The sequence below is a fragment of the Meleagris gallopavo genome, chromosome 9 (assembly GCF_000146605.3).
Source record: "Meleagris gallopavo isolate NT-WF06-2002-E0010 breed Aviagen turkey brand Nicholas breeding stock chromosome 9, Turkey_5.1, whole genome shotgun sequence".
Lineage (NCBI taxonomy): Eukaryota > Metazoa > Chordata > Aves > Galliformes > Phasianidae > Meleagris > Meleagris gallopavo.
In genome coordinates this window covers 18,127,296-18,133,295 of record NC_015019.2, presented here as the reverse complement: position 1 = coordinate 18,133,295, position 6,000 = coordinate 18,127,296, and the positions used below count along the sequence as shown (strand labels likewise).

Genomic DNA, 6,000 nt, shown 5'->3' with positions numbered 1-6,000 from the left:
TTGTTCTCCAACTTCTTCGAAGTTTTGTCTCCCAGAGACAGCTGCAAATAAAGGAGCCCGTCCTCCGGTCGCGATCCAGGTAAAGCCCTCATCGGTTTCAAGGAGAAGAGAGCCGGGAAGGAGCAGGGGAAGCAGGCGGCGGTAGCGGGTCCTCTCGGGCAGCGGTGCGGAGGGGCAGCTCCCGCTGCACGCACAGCTGCTGCTCCGCCAAACGTGGGCTGCGACGTCCCCGCCGTGCGCCCAGCGGGTGCCTCGTGAAGCTGCTGAGCTTCGGGTGACCGAGTGGCAGCAGAGCGGAGCTTGTGCACGGTGCTTTGAGTCTGCTCTGAAGCTTTGCGCGTTGGCTCGCGTAATGAGTTAATCTAGGAAAGTGATAACGGTGATACTGCTGTTAACCCTTTTAAAGAGAAGTGTTTGTTTGGAGGGCGTCCTCCTTTTTGCCTTCGAAGTTGTGTTGTTTGAGGATATAGGTACATAAATGGCTCTGAGGGGAGCTGCACGCAGGCTGCACGGTGCTGCTAAGGGTACATTGACTGCTTTTACAGCCAGAGACATCGAGTGACCTTTACTTTATGGCTTGTTAAATGGGTTGGATGAAATGTCTCCAGTATTTATAACACGAGAAAGTTAAAAGCATTCTGGAGATGCTGATCTCTCTACATTCTGTAGGTATGGAGTTACTCAATAGAGCTCTGTACAAGTAGGGGCTGTATCAGTAGCGGATGGGACAACATCTGATGATTCCTGGCAGCACAGTGTGGCTGCTGGCTGGAGCAAACGCGGGGGGCAGCAGCCCTGCCACTGAGTCGCCGTGTTTTCACAAGGAAAGTGCCTCGTGGTATCCACAGTACATAAATATGCATTGCATTTTCCGTCATCTTCAGCTTTGTTTCAAAACGTGAGCTGTGTGAGCTTGTGGGTGGTGGGAAGGACAAACAGAGCCCGCAGACAGCTGGTGGTTTGTTGTCAGCTTGGGAAGTGGAACAAGTGGATCGAGAACTATCAGCTGTTTTCATTGCTTTTCACTCTGTTCACCCCGTGAACACATTGCATGTTGTGACACTGTCTCCCCTGTGAGCTAAGTTGAAGTTACTGCAGAAGTGGAGAATGACTTTCCATTTGCATGATATTGGAGATATTTTCAAAATCTTCCTCCTGCGTAGCAGCCTGTGGTCTGCTCTCTGAGAAAGCCCCTGGGAGCCACGGTTGAGGCCAGCACAGGTGAAGCCCTCATTAACCGTCCTGGGCGGATGGCACAGAGCCTGAGGTGCTCACTTCAGAGCAGCAGCTGGTGTCAGGAGCTCCATCCTGCTTTGGTGGTGTCGGTGTGTTGGGGATGGCAAAGGAGGAGCTCACAGCAGGGGAGGGCGGTGGTTGGGCAGGTAGTGGTGGTGTGAAGTTCATTAAGGTAACTCATCCAAGCACCACCTGATTGTCATCTTGTTTGGCTGAGAAGATTGTGTGTGTGGAGGATGCTCGCACAGCATCGCACATCAGCAGCTGCAGCACCAGGAGCAGTTCCTGCTGCCCCTTGGCCCCTGGGCAGTGCTCGGAGCAGGGCTGAGCATGGTGCAGCCATGGAAGCCCTTTGAGCAAAGGCTTTTCCTGCTCCTGTTGAAGCCTACACTAAGCCAAGCAATAGATGGAAAGGATGCCACTGTGGATGTGGCAGCTCTTGCCAAATCCTGGTTGCACCCAGCCCTGTTGCTGGAGCAGGCTTGTAGGGGATCCAGAAAGAGAACAGCTGCAGTGTTGTCCACTTGGAGCCATGGCTGTACCATGGGCCAAGCTGGACCAGACTGGGCTGTGAAGCTGGCACTGCACAGTATGTGATCGCTGTCGTGAGGATGGGGCTTTGGTCCTGGGCTTCTCTGCAGGACTTGGCACAGCGCAGCGGGCTTGTGCTTGGTTGCCAGCAGTGTCTGCCTGGGGCAGAGCAGTTGCCCAGCACTGGATGAGTGCAGAAGGTGATGGCTGTGGGCAGAAGGGACCCAGACTCATGGAGAGCTTTGGGCTTCCCCAACAGTGGTTGGTTCAGCCTTTACTTCCCTGGAGTAACGCCCGGACACCCATGTGTGTGGAGCTGCTCATGTAGCCAGGGAGCTTCAAACAGGATCACAGGCTTCGGTCTGAGTGTTTGAGGTGCAGGACACTGTGAAGGCTGAGGCGAAGGGCATGCATGAGGCAGAGCTCTGCTCCTCTGGCAGGTGAGGTGTCCATGTGCCTTTATGGAAGCAGATGAAGAGAAGTGAACTTTTCTGGCAGCTTTTCTGCCTTCGCAGTCTGACCTCTAAAACTGTCCAGGAGAAACCACTGCCTCTGTTTTCCCTGTGGGAAGGAGGACGTGTCAGATGGGCAGTGATACTCCCCATGTTATTGCTAGATGGAGCTCAGAGGATTGAGCGTAACTTCAGACCCGTGTGGGAAATAGCAAGTGCATTACATGGCATGTGCAGACACATGGCCAAGTGGGAGCTGCTGCATATCTGAGCGTGCAGGTTGTCATTTGTGGGTCCTTGTAGCTTTACAAATGTGAAAAACTCTACTAATAGTCAACATTTTAAAAGAATTAGCCTGTTCTTTGGGCAGAGGCTCTGGATATGCACTTCCGTAGCTCTCCTGAACTTTGTGCAGAGGCACGCAGCCAAAATGTGCATTCTTTGAAAACCCAGTGCAGCCTGGAGCTTCCACGCAGAAAGCTGCTCTGCTGCCTCGTGGCTCCTGTTCCTTGGTAGAGACGTCGTCTGTTGATGGAGCTGAGCATCATGGGGCGCTCAGCGTGGGTGTAACTCCACCAAGGCCCCGGGGCTCTGCCAGCATTCCATCCCCTCGCAGCACACACCCAGTGCTTGTGTTCTGCAGGGGGTTCTGTGGGAGGCTGTCACACCAGCCCAAGTCAAGTGCCACGCACCAGTCTGCGCGCGTTATGTCAGCACGGTTACCTTTGTCAGCCAAATGTGTAGTCGCAGAGAAGCCCTCAGATGGGTCTGACAGGCCCTCCTCCCGCAGAGCTCTGCTGACCAGCACTAATTGCGTTTCCGTCTCCAGTCCTGTGCTGCTTGCTCTGCCCTTTGCCTGACTCTGCGGGCCGCAGCCGGGGTTATCAGCCTGCGCTTCCTGGGTCAGCCCTTAGCTGCCTGAGAACGTTGGCACGGCGCGAGCGTTTGTGTTTGAGTGGGCTTTTATTTATTGTTCCAGGACCTCCGGAACTTCCGCACTGCCCTGCGACATGTTTCTCTGCTTTCTTTTACAAAGATCATTCTTAGGGATTTGAGGAGCTCCCTTGTGTGGCCCCACTTCTAGTTCTGCAGACCTGAAGGATGTGCAGTAGTATTGAATACTTTTCCCACTTGCTTCTGGACTTGAGAGAACTTGGTTCTAACTGAAACATAGATAAGTCATTCATATCTGCAAATGTAAAGAGAAATGCTTCTGCTTTACACTGGCTGTACATTTTTACCATCAGCCTGTTGCGTTGACAGATGGCTGCTTTTTTCCTGACGTACCTGTAGCCATTATTTCTTGCCATACTGTTTAGCTTCCTTTACAAAATGTGTTATTTCCAGCTATTAATTGTGTAGTGGATTTTCTACTTTCTATTGTTACTTATTTATTTCTTCATTTGGCTCCCGTCCTGATCCTTATTTTAAGCAAAGTAAATTTTTTTGAATGTGGCATTGCTCCTTTTGGAAGGAGGAGAGCTCTGCTGAAGTCTCTTTGAACATCTCCCATTGAACACTGCCACATTTGTTTTTATTTAGGTGTTTCGGTTCAGTTATTTTTGTGCCTGTTTGGTTGTGGTTTGGGGAAATTGACCTTTTAGAGGCATCGTGTTGGACCACGTTCTGTTTTCATATCTCATGCATTTGGGAGCTGTGACTTGTTTCCTCCCAGGAATCCTGCAGGATTTCCTTGTCCTAGAAAGCTGTTGACTCCATGTAGGTGGTTTGAGAGTATTTTTTTATTCTTTTTTTTAGCACCACAAACCCTCCAGCATCTGCTACAAGCCTGAGATGACATAATTTCTCTCTGTACATCATAGGCAGCTGCTCATCTGTTCTGCCAGTTCGTGGCACAGCTCCCACCATGGGCACTGATCTCTCCTGGCCCGCTTTGGACGCGAGGCTCTGTCAGGGGACTGCAGCTCCCTGCTGGGCTCAGCCTGGGAGAGATGCTGCTGGTCAGCCCTTTTTGTTTGCTTCAGCGAGGCTGTAGCAAACAGCAGGATGTGGGGCAGCACAGTGTTCCCCAGTTTGCCCAGCGGGCTCCGGAAGCAGCGGGGTGGGAGTGCTGTGGGGAGGTGCTGGTCTGTCCTGGGGCAGTGGTCTGGCCGGAGCCTCCTGGGCACGTTGTCCTGGCTCTGTGCCATGAGCAGCAGCAGTCCCTGCAGGTGTTCCTGGGCTAAGTACCTCTGCAGTTGTGGCTGGAGATTTTAGGTTTCTTCCAGCTGAGTGAGGACCCTTCTCTCGGTGCCTCCTGGCAGCCTGACAGCAGCACCAGCACCTCTTGCTTTGAGCCCTGGCTCCTGCCTCGGCCGGTCCCCCAGCAGATGCCCGCACTCTGCGGGCTGCTCTGCCACGTGGGCGCAGTGCTGGCTGGGAGGAGGGGTGTGCAGCAGAGCCCAGGGTGGGCTCCTCATCCTCCTGCATAGAATGTCCAGCATGCAGCGAGGCAAAATCAAAATGTGCAGGGTGAGCGACTGGCTGATGGGTCAGGTACAAAGTGTCATGGTAAATGGAGTTCCATCAAGCTGGAGACTGGTCAGTAGCGGGATTCCCCATGGCAGTTCTCTTTATTGTCTTCTTGATTTGAATGTAGAATTAGAAGGTGTTTTGAGTAAGTTTGCTGATGTCGAGTGCAGAGGGGCCTCTGGAGTGATCCAGACAAACGAGAGAGCTGGGCAATCACTGGTTGTATTCAGTTTAACAAGAGCAAGTGCTGGATGCTGTGCCTGGGAAGGAGCAGCCCTGGCTGAACGTGCAGCACAGGGGATGGGACGCTGCAGAGGGAGCTGGGGGTCTTGCCAACAGCAGGGGAATGTGAAGGGGCTGTGGGGAGGCCTCGTGGCGGCCCAGCTCCTCACAGGGAGGCCTCAGGAGAGCCCTGCTGTGACACGGTGTTGTCAGGACAGGCTCTGTGGAGCAGGACGTGCCCACAGCACAGTATGCGTGCTCCAGATGAGTTGTGCTACCTGGTGCTGCAGGTCTCCACACTGTACGTTTGGATTAGTTACAGTGAAGTTCCTCTCATTAGGAGATCTGCATCGGACTCGTCTGCATCCTCTGGGGGCTCTGCTCATTGAGCTTTGCTTTTTAGTCTGGGAGGCCACAAAGAAAGCTTGTTTCTGTGTGCTGTGTGGAAGAGAGAAGGTGGGCATACGTGTTCTGTTTGCCCTTTTTTTTTCTTTTTTTTTTTTTTCCTATTTCCTTTGCATTTTGTTTGCTTTTTTTTCTCCACTCTGGATGGGTAATGTTTAATCCCATCCAGAGGCCATGGCAGAGCGCAGCAGGAGGACGGGGCCGTGCCCTGGGTTGGGGGTGAGGAGAGGAATGCTGTGCAGGGTCCTGTACAGCCCCGCAATGGTGGCACCGCTCTTGTGTGCTTTCTGACCTTCAGCCATTCTTGTTCCTGAACATTGGAAGTTTGGGTTTAACCAGCGAGTTGGTGTCTTCTGAGACTGTCTGCTCAGTGTCTTCTGCAGAGCCCTCAGGTCTGGGTATGTTGAATGATCTTAGCACCACCTTTGGGCACAGTTCCCGTGTTATACAGGCTTGAGGGTGGCTGGAGCCCCAGGAGCTCGCTGACGTGTGCTGGGCAGCCAGCCCCCATCCACCCACGGCTCAGCCAGGGCTGTCAGCACGCTCTGCTCACTGCAGGACAGCTGTGGTGACCACGGCACAAGTCTGGGTGGGCACCAGAAGGCCGAGCAATGCTGCCTGCTGCAGCCTGCCCAGTCTTCCTACAGGACAGTCAGATGGGAGCCGGGCAGCAGCCTGCGGC

The 6,000-nt window shown here is 53.4% G+C and overlaps 1 protein-coding gene across 1 annotated transcript in view; it reads left to right on the top strand.

Annotated features, from left to right (window-relative positions):
- LOC100547793 (melatonin receptor type 1C-like) overlaps positions 1 to 6,000 on the top strand; it is a 29,430-nt gene that overhangs the window by 1,268 nt on the left and 22,162 nt on the right. The gene's annotated exons all lie outside the window — the stretch shown is intronic.